This window comes from Candoia aspera, chromosome 4 (assembly GCF_035149785.1).
Source record: "Candoia aspera isolate rCanAsp1 chromosome 4, rCanAsp1.hap2, whole genome shotgun sequence".
Taxonomy (NCBI): Eukaryota; Metazoa; Chordata; class Lepidosauria; order Squamata; family Boidae; genus Candoia; species Candoia aspera.
The window spans coordinates 36,127,261-36,139,414 of record NC_086156.1 but is presented as its reverse complement, the minus strand read 5'-3'; the positions used below and the strand labels follow the sequence as shown (position 1 = coordinate 36,139,414).

Here is a 12,154-nt window from a genome sequence, read left to right as displayed (position 1 = left end):
ACGCTTTCCTTCAGCTGTGTGCAATGGAAAATAGATACGGAATAGGAAATATTTCCTTTCCATTTTTTTTTTCGAATTCATTCTCAGGCGGAAAGGTTTCCTTACCAGAAGGCGTAATGGAGGTCCAAACCATTTGGATAGAAAGCAACCATTTTAAAATTTAAGGCTACTTTTGAATTCAGCTTTTAGTTTTCAGGCTAAGTGGCTACCATGTTTGTCTGGATGACATTAATTACTACAATGTGTAGATTTCAAAGGTGAACTTCACAGCTTCCTCAAAACAGATGTTAACTTCCTAATATTATTAAAGGCAACAGAGAGAACCAATCTGAGGAAATTCTTTTAAGAATCAGGTTGGATGTAACTATTGCACAAGGCATTTAGCATTTCTTAAAAATGCTGATTTTTGGATTTAGGTTTCTTGTAACTGCAAAGCTTCAGTATAACTTCATGGCTCTGATATTTTAATGAGTCAGCTACATAATTATGCCTTTACTGCATTGTGTGTAGCTAGGCAGAGTTATAAAGTACTTATTAAAAAATATTAGGGTTTTTTGCTGACACTTTAAATTTGCAGAAGTCAGATTTAAATACAAAGTACTGTTTAAGACCTTGCCATCCTTCCCTTCTTGCTTTTGCTCATTCATAAATGTTTATTTAATTTTGTAAATTGCAAAGATAGAATATCTCCTTTGAGGAAAAAAAGACTCAGGCTGCAATCCTATTTAAACAGTTTACCCCTGTTTAATTGTGCTTACTTAATAAATATTTAATAAATATTAAATAAATACTAAACCCTGTTTACTATTATACAGGAGTAAACCCCACTGATAACAGGACTTCTGAGTTGACAAATTTGTGATCATATTGGCAGCTAACTCAAGCTTATACACCTTTATGTAGAAGTAAAGCATCCACAACATGGCTTACTCCAAACAAGACTAACAATGTCTAGTAAGTAAGCCCCTGAGAGCCAGTTTGGTGTAGTGGTTAAGGCACTGTAGGCTAGAAACCCGGAGGCCATGAGTTCTAGTCTTGCCTTGGGCACAACACCAGCTGGGTGACTTAGGGCCCATCACTCTCAGTCTTAGGAAGAAGGCAATGGCAAACCACTTCCAAAGAAAGCTGCATGCATAGATTTATCCAGGTAGTTGCCAGGAGTTAAGAATGACTCAAAGGCACCCTCAAAAAAAAAGGGGGGGGTGAAGGGAAAGAAGGAAGCTGTTAGGATTTATTCCCCAGCAAATGTGTTGAGAATTTATTTCTTAATAGATTTAGAATTACTGGGTTATCTGAGCATGCTTTCAGGGTACTGACATCTCTATAATTACTGATGTAAAATATTTAAATCCTTTCTTTCCTCCACTTCAGAAATTCTGAACGTGGCTTAGCTTTTTCTCCTATTTTGTAACATGCCAAGACAGGTAAAATGGATTCAATTAGTGCTGTAAGGCAGAAGATAGGGTTACAGATGCTTTTGAATGAAAACATGCTATGGCATTGGACATATTTCCAGATTCTCTTATTGGTCTCTTCTTGTGTATTTACACTACAGTAGGAATTCTTCATTTATTTAAAAGAAATTGGGGCAGTCCTTCAGTAACTTTATCAGGGCAAGGTATAAGGAAAGAGCAAAATCACAGTGAAGACCTATTAACTCAGCTAACTCACATGCCTTGGCACAAATAAAAACCATTTCATGAGCCAAAATGATGATGGTAACTTTTGGCGTCAGGTGATCCTTGCTACAATGGTCACAAACAAATGGACCTTCACCCCATCCACTGTTACCCTTGGTCCTTGACACTTATGCTTCCTGGAGCATTTCAAAAGTAGAAATTATGAAATCCTGCTTTAAAATTACAGTGAAGCCAGACCAGTAAGGGCCTGTGTGCATCCTTCCCAGCATTATCAGAAATCTATTGACATGTCAAGTTCATTTGTAGCCAGCAGAACAGTTTCTTTTTTAAATTAGCACTCTTCTAGCATATTTCCTTGTCCAAAAAATTGGACAGAGCTTCAACTGCACCATCGTGGACACCATCTTGACTCTTTTTAACCACACCCTGCAGATCCCCTGCCTATCACATCACCAGAAAATTAAAAAAAAAACACGTGCCCATAAACTGAACTAAAACAAATCAATGTAGTGTCGAGATTAGTGTTTTTCAACCTCAGGAACTTTAAGGTGTGTAGACTTCAGCTCCCAGAATTCCCCAGCCAGCCATGCTGGCTTGTGAATTCTGGGAGCTGAAGTCCACACATCTTAAAGTTCCTGAGGTTGAGAAACACTGGTCGAGAACAGTGCTTAATGAGATACCCTTTTAAAGTGCACAGATTCATTTTGTGTAGGGATCAAATGCCAATCAATATGCAGAGGCCAAAGGGAGGGCTGGAAGGACAATAAAATGTTTTTCTTGCTATTTTTGCATGTGTGCTTTTCCTTTTCTCCCTTTTAAAAGTCCTCTTTTTTGGTACCTTAAAGCAGGCATAAAAACGAGCTACAGTTTTGATACCCCTTGTCTGTTGACTTCTTCCAAAAGCTCCTTCATCTTTTATGTGCACTTGATGCTTCAAAGCATGTATGCCGAATACACATAGCAAATGTCTAATGAAGATGTTGCACCGCAGCAGGAGAGGGTACCCCACTCCCTTATTCGTACCTGGCAAAAATGAAGGTCTCTTCTTAGCAGATGCTAATTTAAAACACTATGCCTGCCCTGAGCATAAGCTGCAGTTCCTGAAATGTGACTTACCTTTCCTAGCATTGTGAAAATACTCACAGCTATTTTCCATATGTCTTTGAAAACCAGCAGCCTTACAGTCCTTTTATTCTTCTCTACATTTGTCTCCCCATGGCAACATATAGCAAACAAAACAGCTAAAGCATCTAAACAGGGTAACTAAGTACAGTATCAAACAAATGCAGCATGGGAGCAAAATAATTGACTTAACTGGACTATCACCATGAGCCAATGTTGCTGTAAGGAAGAAACATGTGGCTTTACTATGGGTTCCTTCACCCAACCCAACATCTCCAGTACTGGGTGCCATCTTGTTTCTAGAAATAGTGAAGGAGCCTCTTGGCTCTGTTCAGCCGGATTTCTTGATGCTGAAACATCACTTCTAAAGGAAATGCTTCAAGGTTTTCGATTACATGAGGTAACATGTGGCCGTGATTCTTCATTTCCATCTGGCTCTGCTGCAGCAGATGAGTTATTAGCAACAAATATGGAGGGGTGAAAATATTTGTCGATGGTGTTTTTAATGCATTTTCTCCAGTGGATAGCTCTCTTTCTAAATATATCACAGTTGTTGGTACTGTACCTTGATGAATGATTTACATATCCTTTATTAGGTAATCCTGGAATACATAGAATTACAGCCTATTTTATCCTGCTATGCAAATGATGCCCTTTTAGGATTTGCTGTGTTTCAGTTACCATTAGAGGATCATAGACACAGACAATATAATTTGAATCACGTGAAGTGAAAGGTCCCCTGTGCAAGCACTGAGTCATGTCTGACCCTTTGGGGGGACGCTGCTTTTGCGACGTTTTCTTGGCAGACTATAGCGGGGTGGTTTGCGATTTCCTACCCCAAATTTGAATCATGCATATTTGTTAGATGAAACTTCAGCTGGTTTGCTCTGGTTAAGTTGGGGACATTTGCCAGGACAGTTGCAAAAATCTGGGTTAGGGTTTTTGAAGAATTAACCGATAAACTCTCAGCACTCATGCTGTTGGGCCCTGAAATGGTTGCCTAAGCTGTAGCTTTAAATAACAAATATGGACTTCTGGGAAAGAAATGGCAGACTGAAGTGGAGCCCATGATAGTGACAGGATGAAGAGCCAGCGATTAGACCAGATCTTCATAATTCCTGTCCGGACAAGGAGAGGACTTGAGATTGCCCACAAGTGCTCCAAACAGTTGCTCCTCATGAGGAGACTGCAAGACAGCAGTCTCCGGCAGGTTTAGAGCTCTGGGAGACAAGGGAACAGCCATCTTGCTCAAGCCATGTTCAGCACCTTTGAAAGGACACTGGTTTTGCATACTTCCTTTTCTAATCACTTTCAGAAATTGCTTGTTAACTGATTTTCAACGATTAGTAACCTTTGGATCAATGGGTTTTACAGTACCAGGTGAGTTTCCTTCAAAACTTAGTGAAAGATGTTTTAACTACAAGTATAAGAACTTAAAAAAAAATTTTTTTTTGAATAAACAGCAAAAGGGTGATTAAAACTTTGATTTTGGAAAGTTACAAATGGACTAAGGGTCCAGATAAATTTGAAATAAGATTTTGGAATTTATACAGTGGGAAAAAGCTTTTGTTTTGAATTATTTACATACATACATACATACATACCTTAAAAATTGGACACTAGAGGGAACTAAAGGGAACTAAAGATTACAATTAAAGGAGCAAAACACTCAAACTTGACTTACAATTACAGAATGAAGCAAAATATTTTAACATTGGACATACTGAATGACATTTTTGAACAATGGACCCAGAAGTTAATTTTAAGAGCATCTGCCTCTGTAGATAGACTGTGTCTAAAAGATGTTATGGAAGAGGAACAAGTTCTACTTACCATGATCAAGACTGAGTTGAAAGTGGATTTAAAAATGACAGGCTACAAGAGTGACATGGAAAAAGATGTTACACTGAACATACAAAAGAAACTGGCTGATGTCTTAATGACCTGGATAATTTTCCTATACTGGACTTACAAAAGAGGCTTGTTAAAGTTTTGAAGAAATTTGTGAGAAGGGACAAAGAAAAATTGAAAAGAAATCAAGTTCTAGGATGTTATTTGAAGGGACTAAAGATGAAGTTTGTTAGAAGTAAACAGAAGGAATATAAAGTTTGTTTATTTGATTAAGGTTGAAATAGGTATGTTATCTCCGGTAACCATTAATGGACTTTTGCTGACATCAGGACTGAAATGATGAGGCTTTAAGGATTTGTTTATAGATAAGAGATGGATATGGGAAGAAGAAATCATTTGTTGTATTTTAGGAGAAGGTGATAAGTTACTAAAATTTGTTCGTACTTGTTGTGATGAAGGGTGAAGTTACTTCTTTATATATTTCTTTTCTTTTTCTTTACTATATTCTTATTTTTTCTTTCTTTTCTACTTCTCTTTCTCTTTTTCCCTTTTTTCATTTCTGCACCTTCTACTCTTTCTTTTTATTCTTCTATTTTTTTAGTTTGTATTAGTTTCTTCTGTTGTAATTATAATCTTTAATAAAATTACTATAAAAATATAAGTAACAAATATTACAAATGCACTATTCCTATTTTTCCACATTGTGCTAAACCATAATATGATTTGTCTGGTTTTGGCTTAGCTAGCTAGGAAATTTGTTGGTAGCAACAAAGAGATACAGAAGATTCAAACCCATTGCTGCCATCAGTTGGCCGTGTTTATTTCTGTAGCCATGACCCAGGTGAAGGATGTTTTGTGAACCCAGCCAACTGGGATTTATTCAACAGCTATGGTTAACCAAATCATGGCATGGCACTATGGGTAAACACCAACTGTTTAAAGGAATATGAAATCTATTTAAAAGACAAATATGCAGGATTATTTATAAAAGGATTATTCAGAAATGAATATGGTGTTAAAAGATTTAAAAATGACCATTGTTCATGGGACATGTGCATGCAATTCAAGTTGTACGTTGACATTTTAGCTTGTTTTTTAGAGGTCTGCCATGACATTGCTCAAGAAAGAAAGTTTAACAACAGTCATCTGAAACAAGGACAAAGCTAGTTGTCATGTTCACCGTTCCAATGTTACCGTTACATTGTAACGTTTCTCATGTCATTTGGCTGATGCGTGTTTCATCTGGGAGGGGAGGAGGATTCCATCTCGTGGGATTGTTATCTGTTACCAGCTGGATTGGAATGTGTTTGGGTTATCTCATGTGTTCAAGGTTCCTTTCCCAGGACATCAGCAGAAATGGTTACCAGCACCGGGGGGGGGGGGGGGGGAGTTTGCAATGGTGGGGCGAGGGGAGGGTTTACATTTGAGCCGAGGGTTTTTCGTTTGTATTTGGCGCGCTTTTGCTCATTCTCAGCTTTCTCTGTATTTGCATACTATTCTTTAATAAATCAGATATCATTAAGTTCCTGCTTGTGAGTCTGAGTCTATTAGGGTAGGCAATCCTTACATAAAGCTGAGAATCTCAAAAAATTTTCCGTTAGCCCCTTTCCAGATTTATTTTGTGAGGGAGAAGTGCTAGCGCTGAGCAAACCAAATCCCCAAACCACGGAAAGTGAGGAATCGAGCGAGGGGGAACCCGACTCCACGGTGATAAGAACAGAGAGGGTCCCTACTCGGGACCTCTCAGAAATTCGGGAGGTGTCCAGCTCCAGCCTGGGAGAAGAGGAGGTTGGAGGTAAAAGAGCCCCTGAACTGACCAGCAAGTCGCCAGGCGAACTGGTCACCTGGGATGAAACACAGGGACCCCTACCAGGGATGTCCAAAACGTCTTGGAAACAGCGGTACCCGAGTTCACCAACTCTGGTGAGGCAGGAGGGAAAGGAGGATTCCCAAACCCCTGACCATATAAGACTGGTGGAGGCCAAATTGGAGTCACTAGAATTTATGTTTCAGAAAATGTCAATGGACTGGGGTCCCCGGGAGAGGAGGAGAGAGGAGTCTAGTAATAGGCACTCGTCTCCTTCTTCACCCCCACCTTCGGAGGAAAGGAGTAGGACCCGGTGCAGAGAGGAGGCAAGGGCGCCGAGGGTGAGAATTTCAAGGTCCCCTCCTCAAGAGCGGAGATCCCTGGGAGCTAAAAGAAAGTCCGACTGCCCAGCTGTGGCAAAGGGACCGCCCGGAGTGGGGGTTAAGGACTTTACAGTTAAATTTGATGGAGATCCAACTAAGCTATCGTTCTTCCTTACCAATGCAAGGAGTTATATGGATGAATGGGAACTGTATTTTCGTTCAGAAAGAGCCAAGATTAATGCCATTGCCACTAAGCTCAAGGGGCGGGCTGCCGATTGGTATGTGCAGTTATGTCAATCGAATGCCCCTGAGCTGGAGGAGTTCGAAGAATTCCTGAGGGCATTGAAGCTACACTTTGAAGACCCGTTAGCTAAAGAAAGGGCAAAACGGGCGCTGAGGGAGCTTAGCCAGGGGCCACGATCGGTAGCAGACTATGCTTTGGAATTTAAGGCTCTGGCTGGGAAGGTTGAGGATTGGTCCCAATCTACCTTAATAGAACTTTTTAAGGACGGTCTGAACACGGAGGTCCTGAGGTGGTCGCTCGGTAGGGACGACCCAGATACCCTGTACGAATGGATACAGTTGGGGAAGGCTGAGCATGCCCATGAAACCTTCGCTCACAGGAAGGTGATGAGATATTCCGGGCTCAGCAATGGTTCCCGCCCTGCTGTGCCTACTGGAAAGTCCGGTCAACGTGCCTGGGAGGAGGAGAGGGAGCGCCGCTATGCGAAAGGGCAGTGCCTCCGATGTGGAAAGGAAGGTCACCGAGTGGCGGCATGCCTGAAGGGACGATGATCAGGGAGGCCAATGAGGAAATCTCCCTCCCTACCCAGAAAAATGAAGGCAGCCATGGCTGAAACTGAAGTGGAGGAGGTTCCTTACTTTGGGGGCGAGGGGGATCCCGATCTACACCAGCCAGCGGGAAACGCCAGCCACCTGCTCTAAGGAGTGCCTGTGGGCAGGTGGTGGAGGACGGGCACGAACATGTTTCGGTGAGTGCCAACTATCCCACACTAAACGTGAAAGTGAAGTTAGGCTCCCGCACAAGAACCGTTGAAGTTTGGGCATTGATCAATTTGGGGTGTTCACGTTGCTTGATGGACCCTGACATGGTGGCTGCTTTGGAGTTACCCAGCTTTCCACTGCAACGTCCCATGATTTTCACCCAGCTGGATGGTTCTACGGCAGGGGGGAAACCGGTCACCCATTACACGGGCATGGTGGCATTGCAAATGGGCAGCCACCGTGAGGGGCTGCCGTTTGTGGTGGCGCCTGTGGGGCATCCCTTAGTCATTCTGGGGATTCCTTGGTTGGTCCAACAAAACCCCTATATAAATTGGGTACACAGGACTTTGACTTTTGGGGATGGTTTCTATCAAGCCCCTGGGGAGGACGACGCTCTGGAGGCTGCAGTGGGGAGGGCAGTGGCAGCAACCCTGCATTTCACTGTTACACCACTGGAGGGCTTGCTGGAGCAATACCAAGGCTTTGCGGATGCGTTTGGCGAGAAAGAAGCAGACCAACTCCCACCCCATTGAAAAACTGACTGTGCGATAGAGTTGGTCCCCGACGCTCAACTGCCCAAACCAAAAATTTATGCCATGACTCAAAAGGAACTGGCAGCATTGAGGGAGTTTGTGGACAAAAATTCGGCCAGGGGTTTTATTGAACCAGCAAATTCGCCAGTGGGCGCCCCCGTCTTGTTTCAAGCGAAGAAGGATGGGACATTGAGACTTTGTACAGATTACTGCGGATTAAATGCGGTCTCGATATTAAACAAATATCCTCTGCCGTTAATAAAAGACATGTTAGCACATCTGGCTAAGGGGAAAATCTTCTCTAAGCTAGATTTGCGGGAAGCCTATTTCCTCATCCGCATATGGGAGGGGGATGAATGGAAGACTGCTTTCAATCGTCCACTGGGTTCTTTTCAGTATAAAGTTTTGCCTTTTGGGTTGGTGGGGGCACCAGGGGTGTTCATGCAATTGATCAATGAAGTGTTACATGAACATTTGTTCAAGGGTATACTGGTTTATTTGGATGATGTTTTGATTTATACTGAAACGGAAGAGGAACATGAGCGCTTGGTGAAACAGGTGCTTAGCAAACTGAGAAAGGCTGAGCTCTATGCTAAGCTTTCTAAGTGTGAATTTCATCAGACTCAGCTTGACTACCTGGGGTACAGGATCTCTGACAAGGGCATTGAGATGGATCCTGCAAAGATTCAAGCTATTTTGGGGTGGGAGCGCCCGCGCACCCGCAGGCAGCTCCAAAGTTTTCTTGGGTTTTCTAACTATTACCGCCAATTCATCCAGGGGTTTGCCGAAATTGTGTTGCCTCTCACTGACTTGTTACGTACGAAGGGGTTGGGGGACACATGCAAGGTAAAGAACCCGGGGGCATTGCTTAATTGGACACCTGACTGCCAGTTGGCTTTCGACAAACTCAAAAGCCTGTTCACTGCTGAACCCATTCTTCAACACCCTGATCCCACTAAACCCTTTGTGGTTCAAGTGGATGCTTCCGATTTCTCAATTGGAGCGCTCTTGCTGCAAGCAGATGCTGACAACTACCTGAAGCCATGTGCGTATCTGTCCTGGAAATTTTCCAAGACGGAAAGGCGCTGGCATGTTTGGGAGAAAGAAGCTTTTGCAGCCAAGGCTGCTTTGGAGGCATGGCACCACCTATTAGAGGGGGCTAAATATCCTTTTGAGGTTTGGACTGACCATAAAAATTTGGAAGCGCTCAGCACGCCCCGTAAGCTCAGTCCTAAGCAGTTCCGCTGGGCTCAATTTTTCAGTCGCTTTGACTTTTAAGTTGAAATTCATTCCAGGCAAGAAAAACTTCCTGGCTGATGCGCTTTCCCACCTGCCCCAGGATTCGGTACAGGCACCTGATGTTGTGGGTACAGTGTGGACAGCACCCCAATTGGGTTTGCAAGCTGTCACACGCAGTCAAACTCGTGCGCAGCTGCCCCCAGCTTCAGTTTCACCGGCTGGGGGAAGGACGCCAATTCCCTCGCAATTGCAACAACAGTTTCTGCTAGAGGTGAAATCTGATACTTGGTTGCAAGCGAATAGAGACAATGTTACATTTGACAGAGGCTTAGCTTGGAAGCAAAACCGCCTCTATGTCCCTGACAGTTTGCAAAGGGAAATTTTGATTAGGTCTCATGATGATAAAGTGGCTGGTCATTTTGGGTTTGTCAAAACCTTGCATCTGGTACGCCGCCAATTTTGGTGGCCCACATTGAGATGTGATGTAAAAAGTTATGTTGCCTCTTGTCCTGTCTGTGCCATGTCAAAACGGAAGGGGGGTAAGCCGCATGGGCTGCTGCAGCCAGTGGCCATCCCCTCCCGTCCTTGGGAGGAGGTTTCTATGGACTTCAGTGTGGATTTGCCTCCTAGTCAGAGAGAGACTGTGATTTGGGTAGTAAAGGACTACTTTTCCAAGCAAGCCCATTTCATTGTGCTTCTATTCCGTCTGCTTAGCAATTGGCCCGCCTTTTTCTAATCCACTTCTACCGGATTCACGGTAGCCCCTCCCGCTTGGTCATGGACCACGGGACACAGTTCACTTCCCAATTTTGGAAGGCATTTTTGAAGCTGGTGGGCACCAAGCCGGCGTTGTCCACTGCGTTGCATCCAGAGACTGACGGATCTACAGAGGTTCTTAATTCCACCCTGGAACAATTTTTGAGGGCATTTGTCAACTATCAGCAGGATAATTGGGTTGATCTGCTACCTTTTGCTGAGGTGGCTTATAACAACGCTGTCCATTAGAGCACAGGGCACACCCCTTTCCATATTGTTTTTGGACGGGATTTTGTTCCCATTCCTGAGTTGCCTCAACCCCCCGCACAGCCCTGCTCTGCTTCTGATTGGGCTGCTCAACTGGCAGATTCGTGGCCAGTGATTCAGCAGGCATTGGCTGATGCCCAATCTGCCTATAAACTGCACGCTGATAAGCGACAAGCCCTTCAACCTGCTTTTAAAGTTGGTGATAAGGTCTACCTTTCCACCAAGTTCATTAAGTCCCCTCAGCCCTCGAAGAAGTTGGCTCCTAAGTTTGTTGATCCTTTTCCCATTGTGGGAGTTGTGAACCCGGTCACATTTAAACTGGGTTTGCCACACAATCTGAAACGTTTACATCCTGTTTTCCATTGCAGTTTGCTCAAGCCTGTCAACCACTCCAATCATTGGCATCCGCAACCCCCACCTCCTGCTCCGATCATGATTGACGGACAGCAACATTTTGAGGTGAAGGAGGTCCTTGATTCTCACTGACTTTGTGGCACCCTGCAGTACCTCATTCAGTGGAAACACTTTCCCCACCCTGAGTGGGTGTCTGCCCGTGATGTTCACTCTCCTGTTTTAGTTAGATGCTTTCATCTGGCTTATCCTCTGAAACCTGCTCCTTAGTGGTTTTTGGGGGGGCGGTATGTCATGTTCACCGTTCCAATGTTACCGTTACATCATAACGTTTCGCATGTCATTTGGCTGATGCGTGTTTCGTCTGGGAGGGGAGGAGGATTCCATCTTGTGGGATTGTTATATGTTAGCAGCTAGATTGGAATGTGTTTGGGTTATCTCGTGTGTTCAAGGTTCCTTTCCCAGGACATCAGCAGAAACAGTTACCAGCACCTGGGGGGGGGGGAGGGAGTTTGCAACGGCAGGGCGAGGGGAGGGATTACGTTTGAGCCGAGGGTTTTTCATTTGTATTTGGCGCGCTTTTGCTCATTCTCAGCTTTCTCTGTATTTGCATACTATTCTTTAATAAATCAGATATCATTACGTTCCTGCTTGTGAGTCTGAGTCTATTAGGGAAGGCAATCCTTACACTAGTAGTGTCATAAAATGCAAATGTATCAAAATATACATGTTTGATACAAGCAGATAAAACCTTTTAGGGAACTAATGCTTGAAAAGGGGTAAAACCTGTCCTGCCTTCTAAATGTCTGTGTGTTCATTTGACATTATTCTAATCTAATGCTGCTTCATGCTGCATGCCAGCTGATATTGTTTGTCTCACGTTACCCATGACTGTAGGTATATCCATGTGTAATACTTAACACCATTCGTGGATCATCTCCATACTCATGCAATCCCAAGACACTGTCTCTGTTTTGGCAGTTGAATTTATTTCTTCCTGGCTCTGCAGCAGTTTTAAAGGAAATCCACCAAATCCACCTTCTCATGGAGTTTGGGAACAAGCTGTTTTCCCACTGGTGGGAACTCTTGCATAAGTTTGCTCCTAGCTCCTGAGTTGTCCTCCCTCCTGCAAAGATTAGACCTCCATAACTTCCCCTGTTGTTTCTCTGTGTAATGGTTGCCTATTCTAAAACACCATCAGACTCATGAGTAGGAATTCAGAGATATCTGATTTATTAAAGAATAGTATGCAGGATCACA

The 12,154-nt window shown here is 43.4% G+C and overlaps 1 protein-coding gene across 1 annotated transcript in view; it reads left to right on the top strand.

Moving 5' to 3' along the window:
* The window catches only part of COLQ (collagen like tail subunit of asymmetric acetylcholinesterase), a 57,884-nt gene that overhangs the window by 736 nt on the left and 44,994 nt on the right, over nucleotides 1-12,154 (top strand). The window lies entirely within an intron of this gene.